This window comes from Oryx dammah, unplaced genomic scaffold, assembly GCF_014754425.2.
Source record: "Oryx dammah isolate SB20612 unplaced genomic scaffold, SCBI_Odam_1.1 HiC_scaffold_14, whole genome shotgun sequence".
In the NCBI taxonomy this organism is placed as follows: domain Eukaryota; kingdom Metazoa; phylum Chordata; class Mammalia; order Artiodactyla; family Bovidae; genus Oryx; species Oryx dammah.
This window is the reverse complement of record NW_024070198.1, coordinates 43,172,076-43,186,936: the sequence shown is the minus strand read 5'-3', so window position 1 is coordinate 43,186,936 and position 14,861 is coordinate 43,172,076. Positions and strand designations below refer to the sequence as shown.

General features: G+C 54.5%; 1 protein-coding gene across 6 annotated transcripts in view; it reads left to right on the top strand.

Moving 5' to 3' along the window:
• Nucleotides 1-14,861, top strand: part of CTBP2 (C-terminal binding protein 2) — a 167,599-nt gene that overhangs the window by 134,685 nt on the left and 18,053 nt on the right. The gene's annotated exons all lie outside the window — the stretch shown is intronic.

Below are 14,861 nucleotides of genomic sequence, written 5' to 3'. Positions count from 1 at the left end.
GCACCCCAGCCAGCTGGCCAACACACAGGAGGGTTCTCCTGGGTGAAACTGGTGTGTGTGGTTCAGGCTGACCCACTAAGAATGGCACTACCTTCGTTTTTCTCCAATTGAGCTCAAGCCGATTTGTGGATTTCCCTTTATGGAGAGGAAGCACAACTGTTTATGGGCGGGGAAGGAGATCATTCAGAACAGGATGAAGCCCTCAGCTCACGGGCAGTGGCGTTTTCTCCAGCTCATATTCAGTGGCTTTGGAGAATGCTGGGTATTTGTGCAGTGCCTACCTGTACAGTAGGCAGCGTTCACTTGCAATCAGAAGTGCTTTCCCGTGTGGAAACGCCCCTCTGAAGGGTCTACACAGTATCAGAGGTAGGGTTAATCACTGCCGAGCTAAAAACCGGTGTGCTTCCAGACGTGTGTGTTAAACAAAGATGTTGAAATCCCTTAGAACTCCCTGTTTCAAAAACAGACTCAGTCTCGCATGTTGGAAAACACAGTTGGGGGATTCTGCTTGCTTGTAGGGAAGAATGTATTTCTGTGCGGAGGAAAGAGAGAATGGTCCTAGCTTGTCCTCTTCAAACCACGAGCCAAGTGGAATTGAGTGCGTGTGTGTCCCCGGGCACCTGGATAGATTTCCAGGTGGACACCCTCGGCAGAGCCGTGCTTCAGAATTGTCCTTTCAACCCTAGAACCCTTACTGACCATTTAAGCTGTAAATCAACTTTCTTCCTTTCTTTCCCCATTCCCCTCAACATAGTTTAGAAAACTGCACCTTTTTTCAATGACTTTTTTTATTTTAATGAATTATTAGCATTATAGGGTGGATATAGTGGGATGAGAATTGTGGTAAAAATAAGAGGGACCTTTTTGAAAATATCTCTTAAATAGCTGTGGATGGGGGCTGGTAGCCTGATGTGATAGCCCTGAGATAAGCGTTAGGTTTATCTGTTACGTTGGTGAAGCTGGTGATGGTTAAGCTACTCGCAGACTGAAGTGGGGCTGTTGCTTTATAAGTTGACCTTCACACGTTTCTTTCTTACTTACAAAGAAGCACTGGTTGAATTTCTCTGTTGTCTCTCTATATATGTATTCTAGTTTTGTTTCATGTATAGATTTCCTTTTTCAGTCTTATATAAAATTTATTTGACTTTTTAAAATCGGTATGTGGCAGGAGAAAAGTCAGATAATGTTTCCCAGGGCCTGTGTCTTTCCCCTCACCGTCAAACATTCATTCTTTGCAACCAACTAATTTGCATGGCGATGACATTTGTTGCTTCAGTAATTTCATCTGATAATGGCTGGGCTTGCAAAGCGGATCTGAAAACATATTCCTTAATTATGTGTTGCTAAGCAACGGGAGGGTTTGGTCATAATCACAGAAAGATTATCTGCATGCTGAAGTCCTGGAAAGGTTTTGCTGAAGGAGGACCTGTTAAATTGCCTTCTTTTCTTCTTCTTTTCATTTCTGTTTATTTTGCACTGCCTTCTAACAAAAACAGTCTCTGTTATTTGGGGACGGGGCTAGGGATCTTATTTAAGTTGTTTGGAGTGTGATTGTTAACACACGGTTTTGCAGACCTAGGGATATTGATTTTTGTTTCATTTGCATGGCAGCAAGCCAGTGCCAAGAAGCCTGCAGTCGGAAGTCTGCCAGGAAATAAATTTCTCTGTCAGATGATCTGTCCCGTAGCAGTGTCGCCTCTCATTCCTTCTTGCATGTTGAGTGTGTCATCATAGCCCTCCCCCAAAAGCAGTGTGTCAGGCATGGGGAGTGGGGTGGGGGTAGACGCTCGGCTTGCCCCGGGAGCGTTGAGCCTGGATAAGAGACATTTTGTGAGGCAGGTTTCCTAAAGGCAATAGCAGATGGATCTGTTGGAGCCTCCAGTCCCACTCTGGGCGGTCACTCTGCCCCCGGGGAGGATAACACTGAGGTTTCAGGGACGCACCGCAGACCTCGGGTCCGGAAACCTGAAGCTCACGGGGGCAGCCCCACCGCCCTGAGCTGAAATGGGAGATGGCGATCTTTCAATCCAGATCCTGCCGCCTCGGTCATTTGTGGCACAACCAGCTTGAATAAATCTTCATTCTGGTCATTGCCTAATTCGCCTGTTTGCTTCTGATCTGGCGGGCCAGGGGTGCCGGGAGGAGGCCTCCCTCCTCTCTCTGTCCGGACTGGTGATCCAAACGCTTGTAGTGGGTGTCTTGTTTGTTTCTGAGTGCTTGGTTTTATGTGCTTCGGGTATTTTAATCTTTTTCATCTTTTGTGTGTTTTTCCAAGTGACTTTCCATTTGCAGTTATTACAAAGTATTGGCTATATTCCCTGTGTTGTATGGCACATCCTTGAGTACATATTTTAATTTGTATTTGCTTTTCTCTGTCTGTGAACTACATGCTTCATCTTGGTTGGCTTCATTGGTATAAATAACTGGCTCCTGTGGACTGGGCAGTGGAGAGTAGCCAGGTGAGGACAGGCCCCTGGAGCAGCCCGCAGCCCCAGTGATGCGGGATTACTGGGGCTACATGTCAGACCCATGTGAGCGGCAGTAGCTGCCTGATCTGCTGCTGTTTACATGCTGACTTGCTCGACTGGGGCACAGGCTGCGGAACCTTCTGGCAGTGGCTATCACCCAGCAATGCCCCCTCCCCTGTGTCACATGGCGTTGACCGAAGCCAAGGATTTGCTGTCGCACAAGCCCTCCCTAAGCTGGTGCAGCCGGACGCGTTGCGTAAACAGCAGCTCCGCAGCCATCTTCACGGATTTGTCCCCCTGAACACAGCCACGCACCTGGGCTGCAGGGGCTGCAGGGGCTGCAGACCTTCCAGTGTGAGAAGCACAGCCCCAGCCCAGTCTTTTTCTGGTTCCCTTTGGTTTCTGTCCAGGCATTTTTCTAGATACAGCTCGATCTGTAGTTCACCTGTAATCCCCATCTAGTTCCTGGGGACACTACCCAGAGACCCTCCAGGACAGGAGAGGGGGTGTCTGGGGCCCGTTTACACCGGGACTGTGGGAGAGGCTGGTGGTGTCACAGTGTTAGGTCAACAGGAACTGGTCGCTTTTGCTTCACTCGTGCTAACGTCGTAGTAGTGGTTTCCAGCACCCCCCTGGGTCAGAAGTCCCATTGGATCTGAATGGAGGTTTGTTCTTGTCCGGCCGTCTCACACCTGGTGACTCCTCCCATATCCCTGCCTTTGTTTGAAGGTCCCTCTGCACAGGAAGATCTGTGCTGGGGAGTGGGGTCCAAATGATTCACTGGTTCTGAGAGTGATGACCCAGAAACCATCAGCCTGGAGAGGGGTGCCATGAGACCCCCAAAGACACCCTCCCACCAAGCCAGCTGATGACACCCACTCCCCAACCTCAAAGCAGAGCTGGACCAGGAAGGGTGGGCTCAGCCAGCCCCCTGCATGTCTACATTCGGGGACTGGGTGTGGGGACTGAGCCTGGGAGCCAGCTGGCCCTGCAGAGAGCAAGCAGTGGGATGCTGACCCCTAGCTCTCTCATTTTTAGGACCCTACATCCTAACCCCGGGAGATGTGTGAAAGGAGCAGGCCTCTCTGGGCTGTGGTCCAGGGAGGGTTCCTGAACCCAGAGCCCTGGCTGAGCAGGGCAGGGCCCGAGCTCGGGGCTGGATCCCTCAGCACTGCTCCAGCCCCCGTGGTGTTCCAGGCCTGGGGTCACGTGTTGGGCACTCACACATGGGTGCAGCCCAGCCTGGTCTTCTTAGGCATTCCCACCACCGCCCACCCAGTTAGTAAATAGAAAGACAGTCACCACAATGTGATAAGGACACATGGGGAGCCTGCAGCACTTGAAATGCATCCCTGAAGAGCCTGTACCCCAGCAGGGGCCACTGAGCACAGTGCTCTGACTCCAGAATGACCGTCAAACTGCAGCTGAGGGAGAGGTCACTGTGCAAACCAGCGTGAGAGTGGTTGTGTGTTTGTGTCAGTGTTTGTAGCCCCGGGAAGGCTGTTGAGGTCCTGGCTGCTGCCTGGGGCTCCCTGGGGCATCTCCAGGCTTCCCTTGCTGGTCGACCTCTACCTCCATGATCAGGAAATCCGAGCCTCAGTTCAGCTGGAAGGGGGTTCGTCCAGAGCCCTTCTCCCCAGCAGTCACTTCCAAATCAAGCTCTAGGGATGGAGCTGTGCACTTTCAAGGTGCTGGCAGGCCATTCCAACCCCTGACACAAGTCCCAGATCAGTAAAATCAACAGGCTTTGTTTTGCTTTTGTATTTGGTAGGTGTTTGGGACTGGCAGAAGGAAAATGGAGAAGGAAAGGGCACCCCACTCCAGTACTCTTGCCTGGAAAATCCCATGGACAGAGGGGTCTGGTAGGCTACAGCCTGTGGGGTCGCAAAGAGTCGGACACGACTGAACGGCTTCGCTTTGAGACTTTTTGCAGGGCTGGCCGCTTGCACCTGGGTTGAGAGTCCCAGCTCCCCCTTTGGTTCACTCTTCTTCCTCACCCAGGGGGCCCCATCAGCCAGGCCTACCCTGGTCGTCATCATTGTCCTGGGCCACTTCCGAGGCCCGGGGTGGGAGTCTGTCTGGCCGTGGGGCATTTGGCTCAGAGACCGGCCTTATCCTGAGCTCTCTGTCCCTCAGAAAGGCCCACTCTGACCTCTCGGGTATGGACTGGGCCCTTCTGTCCACGGAGGCCGGCATCTGGGTGAGCTGTGGCCTGGCGGCATTCCAGCTGCTGTCCGTGCAGCGGGGCAGAGGGTGGTGCTGCCAAGCCTGGGTGAGGCTGAACCAAACGGGCCTTTCACAGAACCGGGTCTCTGGACACTTCTGTCCGTTCATCTCTGCTGTGTTCCACTCCCAGCTCTGTCTGCCGTGACCCCTGCTGCCAGGCGTGTATATCCATGATCGTACAAGGAGTGTGGTCTGTGGGGACTTGGGCTTTGGGTTTTCTTATTCTTAATATTTTATTATTATTACTACTGTTTATTTTATTTGACTGTGGCATGTGGGATCTTAGTTTCCTCACCAGGGATCAAACCCATGCCCCCTCCACTGGGAGCACTGCACCCCCAGGGAAATCCTATATGGGAATGTGGGTGTGGACTGTCTTAATAAACTCCATCCAATAAGGTGTGGGGGGAGTGGGCTCCTGGCTGCTTGGAGGGCTCTGAGGTCCTTGTTTAACAGGTTTTCAACCTGGCATAGTAAGGGACACGGAGAACGTGATTAATGAAGTTATTCTTGCTGTGCTTTCCTGCCATTCAGTTCAAAGGAATCGATCCGTGTCCTCATGGGGGGACGTGGGGCCAGGACTATGGCTGGACACCAGCCAGCTCTGCCACCACCAGACCCTCTTTGTGTGGCCCAGGCTGCCCAGCACAGGGTAGCCGAGCCTTCTCATCTCTGAGGCATTTTCTCTTCCAGTTCTGGAAAGCAGATCTGAGTAAAAAGAGTAGGGCCCATGCACCAGGGCCTCTGCCTTCAGGAAGCAGCCTGTCCCATGTGGCTCTGGTCTGCAGATAACAATTTTGTGTGTTACTATCTCTTTCCAACCCCCAACTCCACTCTGCGCATTTTGAGAAGTGGCAGTCTCGCCCAGAGCAGCAGTTAGACTTGCCCGGGGACATGAGCCCCAAGACGGGGCAAGCCGTGGTGCGTTTATCTACCCGAGAAGAGGCAAAGCCAGCATACCCCCTCGCCACATTACTTCCTCACGTGACCTTTGCCTTTGAGTGTCCAGTGTCCACACAGGGCTTCTCCAGTTCACATTCTTCTGGGTGGGACCTGGGTAGGCCAGGAAGCAAAACCCAGAGTCCTCACTGGCTTTTGGTACGAGACACCTGATCGGCAAACATGTTCTCCCATGGTGCCTTGAAGCACAGACGGTTTCATTTTGATAAAGTCCAGTTTCTTTCTTTCCGCTCTGGTTGCTTCTGGTTTTGGTGCCAAGGTCATGAAGCTTTATGCCTATGTTTTCTTCCTAAAAAGTCTGGAGTGTTAGCTCTCCCATTTAAGTCCTTGAAGCATCCTGAGTTGACTTGAATCTAGAGTGAGGTGGCGGTCCCTCTGCATTGTTTTGCCAATGGAGGCTCAGTTGTCTGAGTACCATTTTTGCTTATTTATCTTATTGCTTGCTTTTGGCTGTGCTGGGTCTTCATGGCTGGCTGTGGGCTTTTCCCTGGTGCAGTGATTGGGGGCGACTCTCTAGTTGTGGTGTGCGAGCTTCTCATTCAGTGGCTTCTCTTGTTCTGGAGCGTGGGCCTCGGTAGTTGTGGCTCCTAGGCTCAATAGTTGTGACACACAGGCTTAGTTGCTCCACGGCATGTGGGATCTTCCTGGATCAGGAATCAAACCCACGTCTCCTGCATTGGCAGATGGAGTCTTTACCACTGTGCTACCAGGGGAGCCCCAGGCACCATTTTTAGAAAGAGAAATATCAACATATATTAACGTGGAAGATTTGCAGGTGTTTGGAACCTATTTTTTGTCCCCAAGATTATACAAGGCAAGAATTCTAAAGCCATTTCATAGGTTCTTTGCTGGTACATGGAGGTTTGTTTTTTTTTTTCTTTTTTGTTTTCAAGTTTATGAAAGGGAAATAGTGCTTTCATCCATAACATAGCCCACATTAGCAGCATAGAACCTCCATGTACTAAATGAACTGATGTTAGGTGTGTTTTACCCTCCTCTGAGACTGGCTTATACATAAAGGATGTTTCTAGTTGTTTTTCATGTAATGGGGGAAAAATACAAGACCATTGACTTCTACTTGCTCCCTCCTGCTCAAGAAACAGGAAGGGACAGTTTAACAGGCAGTTAAATTTAGCCCAACAGTGGTGCTCAGTGTATGAATAAAGCACCCTTTGCCAAATTGTTAGGAGAGCATAAAATCAAACCTGTAAACACTTGTCCCCACCAAGGGGTGAGCGACTCTTGGGGATGTGTTTTCCCAAGCTCGGTTGAGAATTGATCCCAGGAAGGGTTTGCAAATGTGAGCAGAACAACTCCTTGTTTAACTGTGGGAGGGCTGGGTGAGAAAGCCCTCCTGAGCGAGGTCTCTGGATGGGCCAGGAGGGGAGTCAGGGCTCTGTATCTGACGCCTGTGAAGTGCTGGCGAGACCCATGGGTAGCGGGTCCTCCCAATACTGACTTAATCGGAACTCATAGCCCCCTGCAGGGCTCAGGGGCCCCTCCTGGTCCCAAGTTCCCCTGATAGGCCTCTTGCACTCTCCAAGACTGGGGTCAGCGAAGCCAGCCGTGAGTCCTCTGGGACCTGCCCGGCCCAATCAGTGTCACTGTCCTGCAGCATCTGGGTGCAGTGATCGCATCTGATTCCCAGGAAGACTCTCGACAATTTCCCTTTTTAAAATGTAAACTCTGAGGCTCAGAGAGGTTCGATTCTTCCCCAGGTCACACAGCAGGGCAAGGACTTTGGGCCAACCTGTCTGACTCCAAACCTGTTCTTGGTTGCTGTGTCAGGAGGAGGCACCAAGCACAGCACGGGAAATTCAGTCGCACTGTGAGCTGGGTTGAAGGAACTCCAACCCAATGCTGGGAGCGCAGGTCCACGCCAGCAAGAGGCAGTCAAGAGGGTGATTCCAGAGCATGAGCCCCAAGGTGCTGTGAGCTTCACCTCCCCAGGTGTGACATTGAGGGCAAGTTGGGGGCCCCTCCCCAGCCTTCTGAGGACCCCATCGTGTGGACGGGCCCAGGCTTTGCACAGCACAAGCTCAGTGCTGGTGGCTCCCAGGGTACCGGCAGGCACTTGCCTGTCCCCAGCTGGTGCCCCACAAGCTGCCCTGGGACACGCATGGCTCTGCTGTTGAGCCAAGCCCCTGTCCTCCGTACTGTGCTCCCTCCCGGGGAAGTCCCCGAAATTAATTCTTCTGTGTGATTAAATGGAATGTCAGATGTTCCTTGGTCCTAAGAGGATTTAAGCCTGGCTCTAGAAGGGCTCTAACACATACAAGGGTAAAACTGAGTAGATGGAGAAATAATAAGGGCAGAAAAGATGAAGCTGGGGGATGAGGCCAGAGCTCAGAGAGGACTCCCCAGTGTCCTGCACACAAAGGACAGGAAAGGATTTGATGCTGAGCTTCCTAGCCACCACGGTAATGAGGGAAATGAGATCGCTGTGAGGTTCACGTTGTGCCTGAGACGGGACCACCGAGTCCATCGCTCCAAAGAACCTTTTTCTGAGCAATCAAGAGCCGGATTTTTGCTGCCCTCAACCACATGTCCAAAGAAGCCAGCACCGGCCTGAGGTGTGCCTGCCCCAGCCTGCACCCTCCTATTGACAGGCTGCTACCTCTCATCTAAAATTTCAGACAAAATTTGTCCCAGGGCCTTGTCCAGTTGAAGCTGCTGAGCTCACAGGCGCAGGTTTGGGGCCTGGCTGGGCTGCTTCAGCAGCTGGCAGTGGCTTCCTCCCCAGGGTATCCGCTGCTTCCTTCATCCAGCCCTTGGTTGGCATTGCCAAGTCCACGGGGAAGGGGCGGTTCTGCTCGGTTGAGGGGGCTCTCTGCCTGGGGGTGGCGTGGCGTGAATGTTGTCATCAGCACCCCTGCCCAGGCCTGTCCCTTCCCCTCCAGCCACGGTCCTTACAACCTCCCCTCCTCACCCCACCAGCATCCCTGCTGGAGAGCTTTCTGTGAGATGCTTTTTATTTGAAGGGATAAATATGGCTTTGTGATGGGTTCTAGTGTTTTCCTGTGAACTGGGCTTTGAGCCTGGATTGCTTAAGACATCATTAAGTTTTAAGAAAAAGTTATAGCGGAAAAGAGCAGGGTGGGGACATCCGACCAGCTGTCGCACTTGGGAAAATGAACTTCCTGGCTGCTTCGGGGCCCGAGGGCAGCACGCTTGGCCTCCAGCCCGCCGGACAGCAAGCCTGTGAAAGGGTGCTTAAGACTCACTTTCCTTTCGGGCTTTAGAGCCCCGTGAAAAACTGCAATAAACCGAAAGCCTTGTCCCTGTTCTATCTACTTCCTGGCCTTAGTGGCTGCCACGGCTAAGAAGCAGGGCGGTGTTTTGTTTTTATGGGCCCTCGGCTCAGGCAATGCAATTAGAAAAATAAGCCTGAGTCTGCCAGGCTCTTCCAGGGGCCGTTAGGGAGAAGGGCTCGTTGTCTGTTCCTCAGGGGCCCTGGTGGAGCCGGTCCTTCTGATCAGAGGGGACGAGTCAACCACAGAGGCAGCGACCTGGGCGGGCAGCACCCGTGAGCAGCCCTGCCCTCCTCGTGGTGTGTCCGCTGTGAGCCCCGACCTTGACTGGGGGGCTCGCAGAGCCAGGCTTGTTCACTGCTCTTTCCTGTGCTTTGGAAGGAGCGGCCCTTCAGGAATCAAGAAGACTGGGGTGTCCTCGGCCTGGTGGGGACCCTTCTAAGGGTCTTCCTGCCCCCGGGGTCCCGCCAGCCCCGCGTGAGCCCGTCACAGGCGGGCGGCACCCGGGCTGGGCTGTGGGTGTGCAGCGCCTGCCTCTGCCGGACTCCTGGCATCCGCCGGCTCTTTTCTCATCTTTACTTCACTTGTGTTTTCTCTCAAACATCCTCTTGTGTCGTTGCTACAGGCACGTTTTTAGAACTTGAGAAACTCTCAAGAGAAATATACACTGAGTGTCTTCCACTGGCATCCCCCCCGCCTCCTCCGCGCCGTGGGCAGGGCCTTCCTAGAAGTCTCCAAGGCTCGGGCTCAGCTTCCCCCACCCAGTGTCAAGGCTGGGGTCGGGGGGCGGGGGGAGTGGGCGACAGGTTTCTGAACACCCCGGCTTGTGAGCTGGGACCAGAGAGAGGCAGCTGCCTGCATGCCAGGGAGCAGGCCTGGACGTCCACCCCCCCGCCAGTGCCCACCTCCTGCTGCGGGAGCCCTGGTCCCGGGGAAGGGTAGCCAGGCCCTGACCAAGGAGTGGTGGGTGAGCTTGGCCACTGAGACACACGGGTCACTTCACGTGTGGCCTGGGAGCCCCCCTTTGTCCTTCAGAAGTTCCCGCTGTGGGCTCATCTCCTTGGCAGAGGCGTGGAGGAGCTGCCACCAGGAAGCAGGGCATGGGGGAGAGGCTCAGGTCACTGGTGGCGGGGGTTGGGGGGGGCTTCTGACTCCTGGCAACCCCCACACTAAGAGCAGGGGCTCCAGAGGCTCCCACGGACACTGTTGATTGGAAAGGAGGCGTGTATATGTTCCCGGCCAGATGGGGCGACTGAGGTCGTCCCCGCTCCAGGCATAAGCTACCTGGTCACTTGCCCCTCCAGGGACTCTTCCCCCATGCTGGGGGCAAAGGTGCCACCTCACCTGGACTGGGAGCCAGTGGGTCCTCGCACCCGGAGCCCTGCTGTTCCCCAAGCCCAGAGCCTGCAGCCCTGTCCCCATGCCACATCCCGGAACCTGTGGGACCACCCACGTGAGACTGAGCCTTTGGGGGACATACAGACCATTGGATCATTTGACCGAAAAGTCAGAAGCAGAGCCACATGTCCTTGGCTGCTTCAGATGTGTTCCTTGGTGGCGGGTTTGCTTCTCAGTGGTGCTCAGTGGTTTCCTCTGGACCAGTCAGTCGGGAGGGTCAGTCTTGCGCTCTGATGTGGGTGATGTTTGCCCCGCCCCCCCCGCCGAAAGCAGTAGGTTTCCAGGCAGAACATAGGTGCTGCTTCCGGGCAGAGGGGTTCACCAGGCGCACAGGAGGCTCCCTGGAGACTGGGGGAAGCACTGAAGACCCAGGGCCACCCTGCAAGTAGCGTGTCCAGTGCAGCAGAGTCAGGGCGTCTAGATGCCAGACAGCTGCCCAGGTGTGAGTGTCTAAGAAAGTGCAAAATGGGCCTGGTTTTGTTCTTCAGCTCTATTGGGCAAAGGAAAAGTGTCTGTCACTTCTTTTTCTCAGTTCTCGTTCTCCAGTGTGGTGTGGACCCTACACAGTTCAGGCTGCCAGGACAGTTCACCTGTGTGGCACTAAGGGGTCAGTTAAAGTGATGTGGTGCTGGTCTTTCTGGAGGTGCAGAAGCTGGCTGCATCGGGCCTCAGTCATAGCACTCAGGACCTCGTTGCGTCCTGCAGGACCTTTGACGGTGGCACACAGACTCCCGAGTGTGAGAGCTTCGGCAGTCATGGCGCACGGGCTCAGCTGCTCCGTGGCAAGTGGGATCTTAGATCCCTAACCAGGGATCGAACCCACATCCCCTGCAAGGTGGGTTCTTAACCACTGCACCATCAGGGAAGTCCCAGATTGTAAACTAGATGGCATGCTTCGCACAAGTCTAGACCTCAGCTTCCAGAAGCTGCCCTCGTGTGCATCCTGGGTTCGCGTGTCTGCCCAGTGAGCCTAGGGTGGGCTGTGGGCAGTGGCCGGGGCCCTGGAGAGCCCGTGAGCCTCCAACTCGTCAGCTCTCTGTCCAGCTGTTAACCTGAGCTAAGGCGAGATGGCCTGAGAGCCTCTCACTCGGAGGCCATGACTCATTAAGATCCATGTTTTATTTAAGAAGCTAATCTACTTATTGGGCCACTCTGTAGCCATCTGGACCAAGCCTACAGCCACCTTTATAGAGGTCACTAAAATCAGGGCTGAGGAGTGGCTGCAAACCCACCCTCCCCCCCCCACCCCCCCCACCATGGGGCACGCTCAGCCTTCTGGGGAGCCCCCTGGTGTGGTTCACCCCCAACAGCGCCACCCCTGCCTGAGGACTCAGAGGGCCAGATCTCCCCATACTTGTGGTTTTTCACGCCCGGGCAGCGGTTACTAGCGTATTCACAGCTGAGTAGAGGAACCTGGCTTTGGAAGACCAAGCGGCATTCAAGTTGCTGATGGTCTTTCAGGAAAGGGCTGTGTGTGCAGTGACCACTGGACTCCCTTCCTGCCTGATGGTACTGTTCATCCCTGGGCAACCTGTGGGCAGTGCCCGCACAGCCATACTTTAGAGATGACTTGGGTTCTGTGCCCGACCACCGCAATAAAGTATCATAAATAAAGCAAGTTACACTAACTTTTTTCCTTAGTGGTTTCATATTGGAATCCATTTGGTTAACAATGTTGTGTGAGTTTCGGGTGTACAGCAAAGTAATTCAGTTACACGTATCCATGTACCTATTCTTTTTCAGATTCGTTTCCCTTTTAGGTTATTACACAATATTGAGCAGAGTTCCCTGTGCTTTTCAGTAGGTCCTCGTTGGTTATCTTAAAACATAACTGTGTGCGTGTCCATCGCAAACTCCCAATCTACGCAGATCTTCTGGTTCCCCAGGGTGTTCCCTGGAGGCTCAGTCAACAGAGAATCCACCTGCAGTGCAGGAGACAGGGGTTCAGTCCTTGGGTAGGCACAGTCCCCTAGAGACGGAAATGGCAACCCACTCTGTTTTCGAAAGAAAGAAGAAAGTGAAGCCGCTCAGCCGTGTCCTGCTCTGCAACCCCAGTGACTATAGCCCGCCAGGCTCCTCCATCCATGGGATTTTCCAGGCAAGAGTACTGGAGTGGGTTGCCATTTCCTTCTCCAGGGGATCTTCCCGAGCTCGGGATCAAACGCAGGTCTCCCACGCTGCAGGCAGACGCTTTACCCTCTGAGCCGCCAGGGAACCCCCCGCTCTGTTTTCGAAAGGCCACCCCAGAATCCTGCCATTGCCAGGCCTTGGAGACAGGCCCTGGTGAGAGCTGTCGGGGCAGCCTCACCCATCACTGGGGGAGCTGCTTCCTGACAGGGATGCCCGTGTTGGTGAACCAGTCCCATCACTGAACCACCCCCAGCTTGATCCCTGCCTGGGGCGCCTCACCTGGGGAAGTCCATGGGATCTTTTGCCTCGATCTGTCCTGAGGAGGCCTGAGGACCGGCCTCTGGGGGTTCCTGCCGCACTGGCGATGGGTCCCTGCTAGTCAGAGGACACGTGGGCGCTCTCCGCCTTGGCCTGGCCTTGCTGAACACATCAGTCTGCTGTTGCTGGGCAGCCGATGGCCCCAGAACTTCTGGCTTGCAGGCAGCGGGGCTCTGCTGGGACTGGACGGCTTGTGGCGGCCCTCCCCTCCTCGGCCTAGATGGCTGGACCCTGGCTGTGGTCCTGCCTCCCAGTGTGTCCCAGCTCACAGCTGGTCTCAGTTTCACTGTGAGTTTGGAAGGCATGGTGCCCACCCCGGGGGCCCAGCCTAGGAAGTGGTACAGCAGCCCCTCTGTCACTCTAGGGGGTTCAGGCTGAAGTTCAAGCCCAGCCCATTTCCCAGGAGTGGGGAAGTGATTCCCCGTCTTGGGGTTGGTGGAGGGGGGCAACAGAGTTACCCTTGGACAGAGCGGGTGTCAGAGGCCACCGAGAGCAGTACCAGGCACAGCTGAGGTCCTGCTGCGAGGAGTTGGGTGCAAACCAGGCACCTGCCGCAGAGCCCAGCCCCACTCTAGGCGGGGGGTCTCTCCTCTTCCTCTCCAGAAGCCACCACCCACCCCTTAGCAGAACAGAGGCCCGTCCCAGAGTGACTGCAGAGGGCTGCGCCTGGCTGGGGGGCCTTTGCGTCCTTCCCTTGGGGCCTCCCTACATCTCCCTGCTTCTTTCACGCTCACAGTGGTGGTGTTACGTGTGGAACACTGACCTTCACTTTCCTTTACCCAATCCAAGAGGGAGACTGGGTCCACTTAGCATGGCCGGCAGATGTCAGCTAGCCTTGCGGGGCACCCCACAGGGTCAGCAGGGAGTCTGAGACCAAGACCACTGGGATTGATTAGTCATGCCTGCCGTGAGCGCAGGGGTTGTGTATCTGCATTTGTCGTCCAGGTCTGCTGTCCCCTCCAGCCCTGAGCACACGGCCATTCAGCTCCAGCCTGCGTCGAACTGCAAGATGTTCCCATCTTGCTTGGCCTGTATTAGACGAGTGGACTTCCCCATCTAGGCCCAGATAGAAACTGATTTCGTGTTTCTGACTTTGTTTTCATTCTTATTTTATTTTTTGGCTGTGCCGCATGGCTCGTGGGATCTTCGTTCCCCAACCTGGGGTTGAACCCCGGGCTCTCCCGTCAGTGGAATTGCAGAGTCCTAGCCACTGGACTGCCAGGGAATTCCCTCCTGCTCTGAATTTTGAAGTATCTCGGGGAAAGCTATTTCTTCTATAAGCCAGAGTCTCTGTGCATGTAGCGCTCCCTGAGGAAAGTATCCATGCCTGTATCTTCACTGGGGCCCTAGAGCCAGGCCAGGCTCTCACATGGCAGAGCTTGGAGGTGAGAAATCGGGAAGGAGCGGGGATGGATTGGATCTGAAGGTCCACTTTGGCGAGGGCAGCTGGAAGCCTGTGAACCAGTGTCCACTCCAGTAACTGCCCTCAGCCCTCAGCCTGTAGGTGCACCGTTCCTTGGTCATCGCCTCCATCCTAGGACATTCCTGCCCAGGATCCTGGGACATTCCTGCTCAGGATCCCAGACCAGTGAGAAAGGGCTCACTGCCACTCGGGCCAGGTAGGGTGCAGGATGGAGGCTGAGTGCTGGAGTGGGTAGTGTTGCGATGCAAAACTAGGTGTGAAAAGCGAGGCCGCCAAAGAAAAATTGGGTTCTCCGGCATGCCGGGAGAGCACGTCTGCGCTTGACCAAGTTTTCAAAATCAAACTGCAGCCTGGCTGCATCCCAGACTGGCCCGGAGAAAGCGGACGCGGCTTCCTGGGCCTGGGAGAGCTGCCCAGGAACACCGCAGAGAAAAGCACTTTTGCCAAATGAAAAGGCAGATAGCAGTGTGGGAACAAAGATGAGGTTTCCAAAAGTAACTGCACTCTTTTTTAACCTTAAAATAGCGCCACACTTAGCGACACACATCGTTCTGCAAATCCCTGCCTTGCAGCCGCTCTCTGAACCACCCCTCACCTTCTCCTCCTGCCGTGGTCCCTGCCATGAAAGGCGAGGGGCGCTCCTGCAGGTCAGGCACTTTCTTGGGGTGTTGGGGACAGTCACTGCCT